This window comes from Natator depressus, chromosome 8 (genome assembly GCF_965152275.1).
Source record: "Natator depressus isolate rNatDep1 chromosome 8, rNatDep2.hap1, whole genome shotgun sequence".
Classification (NCBI taxonomy): domain Eukaryota; kingdom Metazoa; phylum Chordata; order Testudines; family Cheloniidae; genus Natator; species Natator depressus.
Window position 1 is genome coordinate 86143419 of NC_134241.1, and position 17331 is coordinate 86160749.

The 17331-nt window shown below is 38.0% G+C and overlaps 1 protein-coding gene across 6 annotated transcripts in view; it reads right to left on the reverse strand.

The window, feature by feature from the left end:
* The window catches only part of LRRC7 (leucine rich repeat containing 7), a 379203-nt gene that overhangs the window by 166272 nt on the left and 195600 nt on the right, over window positions 1-17331 (reverse strand). The window contains exon 1 of one of the 6 annotated variants that reach the window (XM_074961550.1): window positions 8463-8577. The exons of the other annotated variants lie outside the window; for them this stretch is intronic. The gene's annotated coding sequence lies outside the window, so the exon portion shown is untranslated. Of the gene's footprint in view, window positions 1-8462; window positions 8578-17331 lie in introns of those variants that run through there. 6 annotated transcript variants of the gene reach the window in all.

Sequence of the window (17331 nt, forward strand, 5' to 3'; positions counted from 1 at the left end):
CCCCTTTTCAGCATGAGCAGCTAGTCAAATTTCAGGGCTCTGGGGATGTTCTAGTTGGCAGCAGAAATTGGTAGAACCTGGTATTTTCTTTGATGCAATCTTGTTTATTTACAAGGAATGTACAAAGCCCTGTTTCTCCAAACACAGCAGGAACTAAGAAGAAAAGAAACAGTTTCTTAGCTTACAGCCCTCAGCCCTCTTTAGCCAACACCCAACCAAAAGCTCCAGTGCTTAATTTGTAATGAAGGAGGTGCCAGAGCTCAAACAATATTTTTACATTCATAATGGATGCAGCAAGCCCAGAGGTGCCAGGGCTATGAACTGTGAAGTCTAGAAGTGCCAGGGCAAGCCCCGGCACAAATTAAACACTGAAAAGCTCTCTGGCTTTTCCAGGGTCATACACCGTGCTCACAGGCTTGGCTTTCTTGCTTTTTTTTTGCCTCTGCCTCCTTCTCTGTTGTCTGTTCTCAGTTTTTGTATGTTCTGCCTTCCCTCTGTCCCCCACCCACACCTCAGCACTAGCACATATTTTCTGTTCCTGTGATAAATTTAACTTTATCTAACATAAAGAATATACTCTTACTTCTCAGGCTCTAAACATCATCACACTTCACGGAACTGTGCTTATTAAGCCTAGATGAAGATACCTATATTCCAGTGCATTTTGGGAAAAGACACCTGACAATCCCTCTCTAAGCCTGGGATGTAAAGGACTTGGCCTACTTCATGTACTTATGTGGCAACCACAACTTTAAGATTCCAAAGACTTAACACTATTTTTTAAATGACATTTGAAAGTTTCTAGTCCTCACATTGCAAAGCAAACCTTCTAAACATGAATTGAGTGTAGCCAAAGCAGTGTTGTCTTTCTGAGTCTGCATGCAGCCTGATCACTATCATAGAGGTGCATTCCTTAGCCTCTCATTAAAAAAGGAAAACAACTCATTTTAGACCAAAATTTATTCCCTTCCCATAGAAACTTGATGTTATTTCACTGTTTGTTACTGTCAGTTATATTAATCACAACTGCTGAATCATAACAGTGAGACTAAAGAGCAGTTTGTATGCATTACAAATTAGACTTAGGGCAGGTCAACACCAGGGGGTTAAGTCGACCTAAGTTACGCAACTCCAGCTACATGAATAATGTAGCTGGAGTTGACATAGCTTAAGTGGACTTATTGAGGTGTCTACACTGCGCGGGGCCAACAGGAGAAACTCTCCCGTCGACTTACCTTACGCTTCTCATTCCGGTGGAGTACTGAGTCAATGGGAGAGCGATCTGCAGTCGATTTAGCGAGTCTTCACTAGATCTGCTAAATGGACCCCCGATGGATCGATGGCCGCAGCATCGATCCCCAGTAAGTGTAGACATACCTTTAGTAGGGCTATGCCCCACCACCATCTGTGCAGCTGAGATTAAGGATACCTTAATTGTGGCTCTAATTGTGGCTTTGGTGCAGACACTGGAAGTAGCTCGCCTCAAAAAGTAAGTGGTATCAAGAGATGTAGGCAGTATGTTGAGCCGGGACACAACTCACACATACACTCCACCCTCACCCCAGCCCGGACCAAAATGCCAGCCTGCTGCTAAAGAAAAAGTAAACTACAAAAATTTTTAGGGATTGTTTGATTACTTCCTGCAACCACAGGAAACAGGGGGCAGGGGTGAGGCGGAAGAGCAGAAAGGAAAGGAACTGTAATTCCAGTATGCAGCATATCCTCATACTTTTGTGCCTATGTCTTCCACATTTCCTGAGAAATACTCCCATACAGGCATTCCAATTCTACAAAAAACAAAAGACTACTGAACAATATAAAATATTTTTGAATTAATGGGCAGAAAAGTCATAGACCATGGTAATCTACTAATATAGAGCATAATTGAATTATTACATGCGTGAAAGAGATAGACCCAGGTGTCAACCTTCATAATCTCCCCAAAGTTCAGAGGTTCTTGGTTCAGCACACCATAGAGAGCCACAGGTTAGTCACCAAGTTGAGAGCTGGATCTAAATGTCTGGAGTGTATAATTCTGGAGTTTTGGTATAAGCCATTTTCTATTTCTTTCTTTTAAAATATATTTGTACAAATGAAGATCAATGATATGCTACCTGACATCAATTCCAGTAAATATAGAAATGTTTAGAATAATTCAGATCTGCAAATCTAACTGGTATAATCATCTAAACGGGGTTCCATTACAAGCTTGTATAAAATATTACTCATGGGTATAATTTTTCTCACTACGATGTTTCAATGGAAATCAAGATGGTATTTTCCATTGTGTTTATCTTCTGACAGAACGTGCTATTGGGTAACCTCATATAATATGTGGCAAATGTAAAAGATACTTATTAAATAAGAAATGAAAGTGTATTTTTAATGCTTGGTTGTTACAGGAGACATTTACTTTTCTGGAAGATCAATACCAAGTATAAAACAAACTTTTAAAGAAACAGAGTTTATATTTGGGTACATCTTTTCAGTGACATGTACTACAGGTGAAATGCATAACTCCTACGAACAACAATGGATGTGCCCATCCTTTTACCCACACTGGAAATTACCACTAAAAGATTATGGATGGCTAAACTGGAAAAGTATAGAATGATAAAAGTCATAATGGGTAGCATGCTATACTGTCAACGTTTTTCACGCTAATTGGTGAGAAGTAAATTCAGTAATCAAAGAGGTTATATCTAAAATATGGAAAACTACCTGACCTTGTGCAGAATGTCAGATAGAAAATACTGATATGCATTTATTAAGATGAAACTTTATCTCATGTTTAAGTTCTTCAAATATAGACAAGGCCTTCTTTTATTTCATAGAAATTTTTTTATAAATACTACTCTTTTGTAGTAGAATGCAATAGTCACATAAAATAATAAATCAGTTTTCTTTGAAGAGGTTGGTAAAGTGAGACGCAAATAGGCAAGCAAATGTTCAGCTACCAAGTTTAAAAAGCTATCTGCTTAATTAGATTTCTGTAATTAAGCAGACACTTTGGTTAACCTATTGTACTCCAGCCTTCAGCATAACTTCAAACCTCATACATGAGGGTCAAACATTTAAGTCAGGATATGAACACCAGTGTGACAATTCTGATACTACTATGCACATAATATTATTATTATATTATTTGTACTATCGCAATGCCAATGAACCCTAGTCATGGATGAGGACCCGATTGTGCTGCTGTACAAACATGTACCTGAAGCCAGCCAAATGTCTCTGTTACATACAGTAATTGTTTTACAGCGAGAAGTTGTTAAAGTGTATCTCTAGCTTCTCAGACAAATGCTCCAGCAGCAAACCAACTCAGTAACTCCCCTCACATGTATCATCTGAATAGCTCATGAGCCTTTACATTACACTTATAGTATAATATAATATATAAATTACTGCATTTTCAAATTTAGGAGAAGTTAAGCAAGATAAAGTAATCAATACAAGACTATTTAAACCATTCGTTTGGAACCCTCAATGTATTAGCCAAATCCTGCAGTCCTTTGACTCTGGTGTTATTGGAATTTTCACCAGAGCAAGGACTGTAGGACTTGTCCCTATATTATTAAATAATCTTCACTGGTCTCTCTATTTTGACTTGTTTCTTTAACCTCTGTGCCTTCCATATGATTTTCTTCTACGTGTTCATTGTTCTCCTACTGCTTTTCTTCACTTCAAAATTAGTAAAATCTCAGACACCCCCCACCTCACCGCCAGTCCTTTAGACCTGCAAACCAACTACGTCTTGTTGATCACTGAGCATTTTAGGATGTGCATATCACTGTTACAGCTCACATTCTCATTTCTTTCATCTGGTCCCCATAGACCCTGCTGGTGTACACTAAAACCTCCCTAGTTCCCTTTAACATAATACTGTTTCAAACAGTACTGCATAAGAGCACGCTCGGGAACTTTTAGTGTGCACCAGCAGGGTCTACTGGGACCAATTAATGAGTAACACATTAGTGCACTTTAGAAATCATCCTCCATTCCATACTTCACATTGCCAAACTGTTTAGACAAGCCCTTAGTCAGGCAGAGGGTGAGACTGATTTCGTTCTCTGCTGCCCTCAACTTCCAACTTGTCCCTTAATAAAGCTTTGTTCTTAAAATGCACACTAGTTAAAACTGCAACTGATTTAAAACCAGAAGGAGTGATAAAAATATTGTACCTTTCCACATTAAACATTTAACAGGTAAAGTTATTTCGACAAAAAGTTGGAGTCATTCAAGACAGAACAAAGCACTAAAAGGTAATGAAATCATCTCAATAAAATGAGTGCTTTAAATCCCCTCCCCAAAAGTATTCTGTTCCAGTTTTATGGTACAATAAAATTCCAGCTAAAAATGCATCCCATCTCCTCCTCCTGACTTATCACTGTCTTGTATTTCTGACTGGAAAATGTCATGCAAAATTTCACAGAAATCCACATATCCAGGAAAAGGAAACTCAATTAAACAAAGGGCAGAAAGTACTCAGTCTGAAAAAAGAAAAATATGAAAACAATTAACAATTATTACTAGCTCTCTGATAACAATTTGCTTTGTGATGAGTTGTAACTAGGGTAACCAGATAGCAAGTGTGAAAAATCGGGACAGGGGTGAGAGGTAATAGGTGCCTATATAAGAAAAAGCCCCAAATATTGGGACTGTCCCTATAAAATTGGGACATCTGGTCATCCTAGTTGTAACTCACTAAACCCAACTGCCTAAGGGCTTGTCTAAAATAGAAAATTTGCACCAGTTTACGTAAATCAATTTATAATTGATCTAGTTATACCAGTTCAGACACTTAATGTAGCAGTTTAGTTTAATCAGAATTTAGACATTAGTTACATTGATGCAAGTTTTCAATACTAACGATAGCATTAATACCATGATATCAATGGAACTCCTCAGACTAGTATGAGGTACCCTAGCAGAAAGAGTCTGCAAGATTGGAATTAGTTTCTGAATAATGATTACATTTAATTTTCTAGCATATTGCCAACTATTCCTTTGTGGATGGAAGTATCTTGTATAAATCATATGAAAAAGATTCAGCTCTTATACAGATTAACAGTCTCTCAAGCAGTACAAGCTCTCAGACTGACCTTGGAAATGATGAATGCAACCTTTGTGAATTCTGAGAGTTCTTTGAACACCTCTCCCATAGCATCTTTCATTTCTTAATATCATACAAAGGCTTTTACTTCCATAGAAACATACTTCAAAATGTAAAATTAGTATTCCAAGTACACAGTTATTTACACTACCTGGTAACATGCCTTTGTTTGCCATTACAATTTTTCAGCAATATTATACAATACATGTACATACATTATTTAGTACAATGCCTTCACATGTGAAAAGAGAAAAAGCTTGGCTCTTAAATTTTCAGTTGATAATTAATATTACATTCTAATATAAAATTTTGTTTCTCACAGAGGTAATTATTACCTGTACCTTTACCGTTCAATATTTAAGGAATTAAAAATTGTCAGTGATTGTGCTCTACCATGCTTATGCTGACAACAAATGCTCCAAGGAAAAATACCCTTATCATTCAGAAAATACCTGCTAATTTGGCACCAGAAAATGAACAGCAATATGCTATTTTTATATTTTTTAAAATTTATGTTTAAACACAAACTCTTCTCAAGTAAGATGAAGTTGATATTTTAAGGAGCAATTAATTCTACAGTCTAGTTTGTTCTGCAAGTATACATAAAACAAAACCTACGTTTATTGTACATTATTTTCAGTCTCACAAACAAAGATGTCTTTGAAAATTGGTTTGTTTTCTAGAATTTTAACTTCTGCATAAAATTATTGCAAAATGTGCTCAGAACTATACCGTTTAAGCAATAATTTGCATAATTAGTGATGACCATAGTCAAGCAAACAACTTAAGAAATTATAGGTTTTCTAAAGAGGTGACAGGACAATTTCCATTGGTTTATAATGTATAAAAAGATATTGCACAATGCCATATAATAATTTCATTGCACTTAATGGAATTATATAACATTCATTGTACTTTGCAGTATTTACAAGTTATTTTATATAATCATTATATATCTTTTGTAAGAAAAATTAATCAAATTTCTAATGAGGGTTACTACATCAAAGATGGCATTGTAAAGGGGCACTCAAAACTAATCCTTAGTTTAATACCCATTACTTAAAGGATCTCATGCAATTATTGTGACTTAAACTGTATACAAAGGTTTTAGTAAGGTTTTTGACATAAATGTTTAACCATGCTGCACTAGATTTAAAGAGTCTATTCTTCCATTCATAAATAAGTGTCAGATTTATACATAGAGGGCCTGACCCTATGCTTCTGCAGTCAATGGAAGTTTTGCCATCGACTTCAATAGGCAGAGGATCAGGCTGTCACTCCTATACACATCAGTGGAAAAGCAGATTTCTGTAAAATTGAAACTATGTGAAAAACTAAATAACTTAGTACTTTAGAATGTTTTACAGTTGATGAAATATCAGCAGCTATTACCGTGATATTAACAACATTCACACTCCATAAATTATGATTCAATTGGTAGAAGTCAGTGGCATTAAATATAAAATGTTATTGTAAGCCTAAGAAATTGCTAATACAGGCTCCCCTTGTGATGTTTACTCCAATTGTCTTTGTTAGATTGCACAAAGCGGTCATACTCCAAACCTTTTAAACAAGCTGCAAACCTGGTCCAGATTTACATTTTATAGAAACACAAACATCCACATTACTGGCCAAATCCTGGTCACCTTAGTCATGATGAGTATTCCCATGGGCTTCAAATGGAGATTATGGCAAGAAGGAGTTGGCCCTTAGAACACATACTTTTCACCAGATTCAAGTTTTTCACATACAAAGCATTATATACTCATGAAAAACAACAGCATCTATAAATGTGGTAAAATCATGAATGAGAATCCATATATCAGGACAGCTTACATTTATGTGGTAATAAATACAACGCAATTGCCATGGATCTAATGCATACCTGCTAATATCTTGTCATTTTTGTCAGTTAGAATATAGGGAATTAGGGTCTGACATACACCATTTTCCTGTCCAGCTGGATACAAGGTGAAATTTTTGTGCTAGATAGTGATAAATGGAAGCCATTATTGCTTGGGAAATGAAAAGCAACCAAAAGCAACAATGTTGCCTTTATTGCTGATGTATTATTTCTAAATAATATGTAAGTTGTTTTCATATCACCTTTGTATACAATAACCTAGATTTTAATTTGTTAATGATCGCACGATCAAAAATACATTCCCTTCAGGTCCTTCCACTTTAAGACTACTGTGTAACGTCATAATTCGCTCATGATACAATTTTAAATTTACTTTGTAAAACCTGCAATTTAGCTTACTTTTCCCATTGCAGTGTAGTTATATTTTAACTAGTACTAATGAAAGTGTTACCATGTACACCCAGTAAAACTCACACATCAGTTTATTTGCATACCAACTAACGAATTACATGTGAAGCCAGTATCAGCTATAAAATGAACCTCGAGACAATATATACCATTTATACCTGTGGTTTTCAATCTGTGGTCTGCAGACCTCTGGGGGTCCACACACTATGTTTAAGGGGTCTGCAAAAGGTTGTCGTTACCATAGAACAGTGATATGATATCTAAAATTTCCAAAGATATCCACATCTTCATTTAAAATTGTATAGAGGTCCACAAATGAAAAAAATGAAAACCACTGATTTATACAGTATAAGATGGTATATGTAGTGTAAAAAGCTAAGCCATGTGTAAATTAATGCATTACATAGTATTAAATATGTTATCTGGACTTCACAGATACTGTAATATGTTTAATTAAAAATTAATTTTCATCAGATAGAAAACACTGTTACACATGAATAGAGATAGCTACCACAAGAAAGTGATAATGCAACACCCATTTCAATTTAGGAAAATTTGAAAACTCAGGATTTTGTACTCTGAAATAATAATCAACCGAGAATCAGTAAATGTCATCAGGGACTATGACAAAATATTAAAGTAAGTGATTTGTCTCTGAAGACTTTAAGTAACTCTAGAAGTTTTCATATTAAGTTAAATAACTGTCCTCCAACATTAAGTTCGCCTGGGTTTCTTATGGCCCTTTAGAATTATTCTTATTATAAATATTATTTCTTAGGTCTATACAATCAACAAGGCATAATACCTGCTTTGGTTGCATGGCAATTAGGAATATTAATCTGCAAAATGCACGGCTGCGCACCAACATGTTGCAGAGGTTTGGCCAAGTGCATAATTAAGCAGAGGTTCAAATAAGGAAAGCGGGATTTTCCCCTTTAAACCACATAGGAAAACTATGCAACATTTAATAGACAGCAAATATTTTGCACAATATTCAGAAACAAAGAGGCAGCCTCCATCAGCATGTAGTATACCAAAACGGTTTGGTTTCATAGTATAGTGCAGGAGAACTACCTCAACACAGTCTACTCGTACTGATGCTCCTGATGCTGCCATTTCTGGTGCCCGAAAAGCTGCTGCCTCCACTTCCTCTGCTGTTCGTGCCACTGTACACTCTCAGGCGATGGGGCAAAGGGCACACTCTGGATCTTCAAATGCTAAGATGAGAAAAATCAATTTCAATGCCCAAAAGATGGAACTGCCAGTGTAGAAGGGGACTAACACTACTATTTGGCCTACTGAACTGGAATCTTGAGCGTTCTAATCTAATTCAATATAAAGGGGTTTGAAACAAGATGTTCTACTTTTCCCAGGGTATCACAAAGACATATGATTCTACAAATAGTAAATGGAAAGTGTTTTTCCCTTGTATCAGGTGGAATGAAAATGCATGCATATCTGATTGTCAAGGGAAAAAAGTGTTTGTGTGTAGTATGTAAAAAAAGAATTTCAAAAAAGGTCACCCTCTTGATAATATTTCCTCTTATATATGCTGCTAAAATTACTGTTAGCTTTGTTTATTGTAGAGTTGAACCTGAGCTCCAAAACGAGGATCTCAGTTTGGGTCCAGGTCTTGAACCCTACTGAATTTAGGGACTGGTCAGATTTCAGATTCTGCTTTGGTCCACTATACAGAGAGGCCCAAACTGCACAATTTTGACCTGTATTGCATCTGCATTTCTTCCCCTATATAGCTTCCACAGTTGTTAGGGGAGGAGAATTGGATACAGGATTTCAATTCAGGTCCATCTCTGTTTAATTGGTTATATGAGTACAGAATAAATTCCCATTATATAACAAAGTTCTCTACCCTATCAGGTTTCTCTCTCAATATTCTTTATTGTGTTTTTCAAAATTTCCCATTTCCCCCCTCTTTTTACTTTACATCTTCCTTTCTGGATTTCTGCACCTTCTTCCTGCACAATGTGTCTTACACGGCCAATGAAATAAATAAATAAAGGCAGGATAATATATTGCTATCCTCTTTTCTCAGTCCAAATTACATGAAAATCAGCCTTACAAGGTGTACAAATCTTCTCAGAATGTGCACCATGGGGTTTGAGCTCATACAGGAATACTTCTTGTATATCCCTAGAAGGAAGCCATTTGCTCACTATCCTCAGTGAATAAGGAAGCTATGTAATGTAGCACTAGCTGCTTTATGTAGGATATACCATGTTGAACAGGACCTGTTGAGACAGTAAGTAGCACTTATCTGCTACTCCCTAGGTAGCAGCAAAAGGGGCCATGATGGAGTGGCATGTCTGAGTGCACATCAAAGCCCAAATAAAGATATTCTGTATGTTGTATTTCCAAACATAGTAAAAAACCCAACATTTCCAGACAAGGATTAACAGCCTTTGCACAGTTCACTTCTTTTGGCAGCTGATTAAATCCTAGCTCCCAAATTCCTCCTGATTGAGCCAGGCTGCCTCATCTGAAGCTGCTGACACCCTGGATCAGATTTGGGAAGGGTTCTTTCCCAACTAGTAGCTCCAATAATGGCATCAGATTCAGGGGATCACTAATTCCTTCGGTCCATGGGTGGTATTGGAATATAGTAGTCAGTGGCTCTGGAGAGTGCCTGTACCACTATTATACATAAGATCCATCCCATGGTCATGCATCAAACCTGGGATCACTTGCAGCTGAACTCTTGGCAGCCTTGCTCAACCAATCCCATTGCATAGTTATTGAATACATGTTTTCCTGGTTTTACATTGTCTCTGATATATTTGAGAGGTTATCTTCTCAGTACCTGGTAACACTATTTTTCTGAATCCTTAAATCAAGTAACCTCTCTTATACATCAACTAAAACCAAAACCTTGAAAAAACTATTTCATTTCCAAACACTTATGTGCATCTGCTACCAAGTTATCACCAGCTTTTTATTCTGGAATCCCAGATACTGGGCTGGTGATTGGTGCAGAATACACCACAGGCTGGGGGAATGTGCCTCTCCCTTGCTTGCAGAGCCCTTTCACTGCAAGAGACTTTTGTATATCTAGCCATTTTGTAGGTACAGGCAGTAAGGAATAAGCATGAGCCCTTGACATTTTTTCAAGTATAAGATTGGGCCCACAGTGGAAATTGCTTTGAATAGTGCTCTTTAAAAGACTTTAATTATTGTAAAATTCAGCAGTCAAAGGTAAATGTGTTAGCATAATCATGGAATCACAGAATAATCAAAATGTAAGATCATCCAGTCCAACCCCCTGTGCTGAGGCAGGACCAACGATACCTAGACCATCCCTAATGGGTGTTTATCTAACTTTTTCTTTAATATCTCCAATCATCAAGATAGCACTACCTCCTTTGTAAACCAACTTCTTTGCTTAACTATCCTTTATAGTTGGAAAGTTTTTCCTAATACCTAACCTACATCTCCCTTGCTGCAGATTAAGCCCATTACTTCTTCTTGTCATTCAAAAATGTATCAGGTCTCCCCTCTCTCTTCTTTTCTCAAGACAAAATGTGCCCAGTTTATTTTTTTAACCTTTCTTCAGAGGTCTAGTTTTCTAAACCTTTTATCATTTGCATTGCTCTCCTCTGGACTCTTTCCAGTGTGTCCACATCTTTTTAAAAGGTGGTGCCCAGAAATGGACACATTAAAGTCTCACCAGTGAAGAATAGAGCGGCACAATTACCTCACCTGTATTACATACAACACTCCTATAATAAAGCCCGGAATTATATTAGACTTTTTCACAACTGCATCATACTGTTGACTCATACTCAATTTGTGAACCACTATAATCCCCAGATCCTTTTTCAGCAGTACTACTGCCTAGTCAGTTATTCCCTATTTTGTATTCGTGCATTTGATTTTTCTTTCCTAAGTGTAGCACTTGACTGATGTGTCTTGACTGATGTTAATTTCAGAAGAATTCTCCAATTTATCAAGGTTGTTTTCAATTTTAATCCTGTCCTCTAACCTGCTTCCAACCCCTCATTGCTTGGTGTCATCCACAAATTTTATAAGCCTACTCTCCACCCTATTATCTAAGTCATTAATGAAAATACTGAACACTACTGGACCCAAACCAACAGGACCCCCATTAGATATGTTCTCCCATTTTGATATGAAACCTTTTCTAATTACTCTGAGTAACTTTCAACCAATTTTTCACACACTGCATAATAATTTCATCTAGACCACATTCCCTAGTTTGCTTATGAGAATGTCATATGGACCCATGTCAAAAGCTTTACTAAAATCAAGACACCTCACACCTCCTGCTTCCCCCATCCACTATGCCAGTAACCATGTCAAAAAAGGAAACAAGGTTGGTTTGGCATGATTTGTTCTTAACAAATCCACCCTGGATAGTATTATTATAATCTTATTATCCTCTAGGTGCTTACAAATTGGTTGTTTAACAATTTGTTCCAATATCTTTCCAGATATCAAAGTTAGGCTGACTGGTCTATAATTCTCCAGGTCCTCTTTGTTCCTTTTTTTAAAGATCGGTACTATGTTTCTCCTCCTCCCATCCTCTGGGACCTTACTCGTCCTCCATGAGTTCTCAAACATAATTGCCAATGGTTCCAAGATTGCTTCAGCTAGTTCCTTAAATATCGTATGATGAATTTTATCAGGCCCTGCCAAATTGAATACATCTAACTTATTTAAATGTTCTTTAACCTGTTCTTTCCCTGTTTTGGCTTGCATTCCTTCCCCTTGTCATCTCAATTTACCTTTTTAGTGAAGACTGAAGCACAACCCAGCTGCCCACTGTCTGCCTTTTTGATATCTATCATTATTAGCTATGCTTCCTCACTAAGTAAAGGACCTACACTTTCCTTCATCTTTCCTAACGAATTTATAGAACCTCTTTCTGTTGGTCTTTGTCTCTTACAGAGTGTAACTCATTTTGTACCTTTGCATTTCCGATTTTGTCCCTACATGCCTGTGCAATTCTTTTGTATTCCTCCTTAGCAATTTTGCTATGTTTCCACTATTTATAGAATTCCTTTTTGATTTTCATGTCACTAAAGAGCTCCTGACGGTACCATATTGGCCTCTTAATATCTTTCCTGGGATTATTTTCAAAAATCTTTTTGATTCGTACCATGTACAGCAGTGAATCAATTTACTATATCCAATCTAACTCTGAAATGAAGTCAAAAAATAGTAGATCATGGTTCTGGCTCCTCCCTCACAAGCAATATTCTAAATTTTCTGAGAGAAACAAGGTGGAAGGGACAAGCTTTTGAACTTCACAGAGTTCTTTCCTTAGGTCTCATATATAAGGCTTAGTCATGGGTATTTTTAGTAAAAGTCATGGACAGGTCATAAGCAATAAACAAAAGTTCACGGCCTGTGACCTGTCCATGACTTTTACTATAAATACCCGACTAAATCTTAGCTGCTCTGCGACTCCTGGGACGCTGCTGCTCTGGGGGGGCCCAATGGCTGGCCACTGCTCCAGTGGTGCAGTCTGACTACCCCCAGCTGCCCATTGTTCTGAGGCCCCCTGGGACCACTGCTCCGATGGCCTCCGGGACCGCTGCTACCCCCAGAACCTTTGCTGATCCAGCAGCCCTCCCAGGGTCATCCCGGCTGGGCTGCCCCAGCAGCTGGCCCCAGGGCTAGCTAGTTGGGTGTGTTGTCAGTAGCTACCGGTTTGGTGCTCTGCTCTTGTTTGATGATAACAGTTGGCTGTGTGCATGTTCCCTCTGCGTGCTGCCCCAGCTCTGCACAGATAGCTGACACAGCAGACCCCGAGAGAACCCCCAAAGACCACAGACTCTAGTAAGGTACAAAGGCACCCAGCCAGGTTTATTGTCAAACAAAGCACATTAATAGTTTCCTATAGACTCTACTGGACATACTACGAATATGTGCCCCCTGGCAATGGACACAGCTCAGTCAGTGGTGGGACACTCCACTGCCCCCTAGGCTGGACGATGATGTGCCCTTCCAGACCTAGTCTTATACAGGTGCAGAACAGATTACTCATCCCTCCTGATATATTGAGGTGCAGCCCCTTTACTCATTAGGGTGCTGCTTCTCCCATTACATGTTGGTTCAAACAAATATATCCATCATGTTGTCCTTTTGACCCTGTCTTTTAAGATGCACCTGCCTGTTCCTTGTTATCTCTGTGGAGTGTTCTGATGCTATCTTGGCACAAGTTCCTCTTATTAGCACTTATGTGTGGATGCACCTGCTTCTAGCAGCCCTCTTCTTGCCAGCTTCTGTGAGTGGGGCCTGCCTCTGGCTCACAGCCCACCCTTTGCTTAGCAATGCCTGGAAGTACTTTGGTTCAGGCTTCAGGCCTCAGACTGGGCCTCTGATACAAGAGTTTATGTTTCAGGGCCTCATCTTACTACAGGATGGTCCTGGGGTCAGCCGCACTGGCCACTGCCGTTGCGGAAGTCATAGACATTCCGGAAAGTCATAGAATCCGTGACAGACTCACAGCCTTACTCGCAGCCTTACTTATATGTTTTCTGTGGCAGTTAGATAATGTAGTTTGTGCACCTGAAACCACTATGTGATGTAGTAGAAAGTGAGAAATAGTAGTAAATTGTATTGACATGTCCTTGTTTAATGTAATTATTCAGCAGGAACCATCCTGAATCAATTAATCACACTATAAGTTATCTTTAATTATGCAGTGGTCTAACACTCATAAAAGTCAGTCACATTTTTACAGTTAATAGCTATTACCCATTTTGTTTACAATTGTTGAATTACTGTATTTTAACTTAAATGATTTAAATAAATCTGGCATCTTTCTTAATTAGCGACAAACTGAAAATTAGAGATGCTTAAATATCAAAACATAAGTCATCCTTGTTTTCACAGATATGAATATAACTGTACACGCAGGGCCAGATCCTGGCCTTGCACAAGCAGCTGTGCATTGCTGAACACATTCTTTAGGCCCCTGGAAACTCCCCCTGGATAGGAAAAGCTTTCAGTGGCAGAGAACCACTGTAGGCACTGGTATACCTTCCTATCTGCTAGCCTCAAATGTAGGGGGCATAACCAAAGAAAAGGGGCACAGTCAGGGCATCCCAGCATGCTGATGATCTCTGGCTTCCAGAACGGCTATATGGGGCCGTGGCTCTAACTTATACTTGGGCCCAGCCCAGCCATAACGTCGGGGTAGCATAAAGGTAGCTTAAAGCACCTTTGGCCCTCTCAGATCTGTTTTATGCCAAGTGCAGCTTGGCTGAAACAGAGAATTGGGCCCATAATTTTAAATTATGGTTAATGAACATTATTCTATGCCATTTGTTTTTTAACCTAACAAACTCCATCTCTGCACTTTAACTTAATTAAAAAGATTGTAAGAATTAAATTAATATACAAATGCAGTACACAGTATAAATGGTCATTCTGAACTGTTACTGACTGAATTTTTGCAGCAATATTATATTACAAGTATGCTTACAGTGATGAATATTCACCTACATATGTTAGTTTTATATTTCTTTGTTATGCACAAAACAGAACAAAATAATGAATAAAACCATCTTGCTTTTCAATTAAAAAAATATAGAAAGAAGAATTCCACTTTAGATCATGCTTTTCTTACTCAAGGTACACTTAAAACACTTCACAATCATAAGCCAGATGGTAGAAAAGTAACTATGTAGGCATTCAGCAATTTCTCACTGGCACTTGACAATTCATTTTACTGAGAGATGGAATACTGGCCAGGAAATTGGGGTTCCCGCTGCACACTGTGAAGCTTCCACTTGGACAGCCATCAGATATTGACAGAAAGGATTTTAGTTTGATGTCTTATTCAGAGACAAATTCTGCCAGTGTATGGGCCTGGCTCCAGGGGTAGAATTTATATATTAATACCTTGGCATTTGTGCAGTGCCATTCATTCAAGGATCTCAAAGCACTGTACTTAAACCTCTCAAAAGTCCTACAAAATTATTTTTACATGAGGAACATCCTGGTTCGTGGCTGATGGAAAACAGTCATGTGACACTTTATATTAGTAAATTTATATTATTTCAAGGAACTCTGGAGTAATGTTATCTAGTCAGATCAAACACGCATCTTAACTGGCTACAATGAGTTAAACTGATCTATTATCCTCTTCCCTAGAGTTAAATATGTTTTTCTGGAACTCTAATAATGGTTTTATAATGCTAGTTTTAGTGGAAAAATCTGTGGCACTTGTGAAATTCACAGCTGTGAGATTTCTAAATATGTCTAAATAAAGGCATTCAGAATATATGTAAAAATACATACACAGACATACACAAGTCTCTGGGTGAAGACAAAAGGGGAAAAACAGGGGTGACCATGTTAGGGGATCTACTGTGGACCACCAAATCAAGAGGAGAGGGCAGATGAGGCATTTCTAGAAGAACAAAAATAGCCAAAACACAAGACCTGGTAGCCATGGGGAACTTTAACTAGCCAGATGTGTTGGAAAAGTAATACAGTAAAACACAAAATGTCAAAAAAAATTCTTAGAATGTGCTCGGGACTTCTTGTTTCAGAAGGTGCAAGAAATAGCTAGTGGGGCAACTATTTTAAACTTGATTCTGACCAACAGGGAGGAGTTGGTTGCAAATCTGAAGGTGGCAGGCAAGTTGGGTGAAAAAGAAGAACAAAGAGGATTCAGGGACTTATATATCAGTCAGCCTTACTTCAGTACTTGGAAAGATACTGGAACAAATTATTAAACAATCAGTTTGTAAGCACCTAGAAGATAATATGGTGATAAGTAATAATCAGTATGGATTTGTTAAGAAGAACTCATGCTAAACCAACCTAATTTCCTTTTTTGACAGAGTTACTGGCCAAGTGGTTATGGAGGAAGCAGCAGACATGATCTATGTTTATTTTGGTAAGGCTTATGACACAGTGCCATATGACATTTTTATGAGCAAAGTGGGAAATGTGATCTAGATGAAATTGCTATAAGGTGGATAAAAAACTTGCTGAAAGACCACATTCAATGGTTGGCTGTCAAGCTGGGAGGATGTATCTAGTGAAGTCCTGCAAGGGTCTGTCCTGGGTCCAGTATTATTCAATATTTTCATTAATGACTTGGATAATGGGGTGGAGAGTAGGCTTATGAAATTTGTGAATGATACCAAACAAGCACTTTGGAAGACAGGACTAGAATTCAAAAGAACCTTGATAAATTGGACAACTGGTCTGAAACTGACATCAGTCAAGACAAGTGGAAAGTGCTACACATACGAAGGAAAAATCAAATGCACAAATACAAAATGGGGAATAACTGAGGAAGCAGTAGTACTGCTGAAAATAATCAGGGGGGACTATAGGGGATAACAAACTGAATGAGTCAACAGTGCGATACAGTTGTGAAAAAGGCTCATATTATTCTGGGGTATATTAACAGGAATGTTGCATGTAAGACAGGTGAGGTAAATGTTCCATTCAACTCGTCACTGGTGAGGCCTCAGCTGGATGCCCCACTTTAAGAAAGATGTGGACAAATTGGAGAAAGTCCAGAGAAGAGCAACACAAATGATAAAAGGTTTAGAAACCTGACCTATGAAAAGCAAAGGTAACAACAAACAAACAAACAAACAAAACCTGGGTATGCTTAACCTTGAGAAAAGAAGACTGAGGGATGATCTGACAAAGAGTCTTCAAATATGCTAAGGGTTATTATAAAGGGGATGAGAAGTAATGGGCTCAATCTTCAGCAAGGGAGATTTTGGTTATATAGTAAGAAAAACTTTCTAACTAGAAGGATAATTACGCACTGGAATAGGATGCCAAAGGAGGTTGTGGAATCCCCATCTTTGGAGTTTTAAAGAACAGGTTGATAAACACCTATCAGGGATGGTCAAAGTATCTTTTGGTCCTGCCTCTGTGCAGGGGGATGAACTAGACGACATCTTGAGGTCCCTTTCAAGCCCTACAT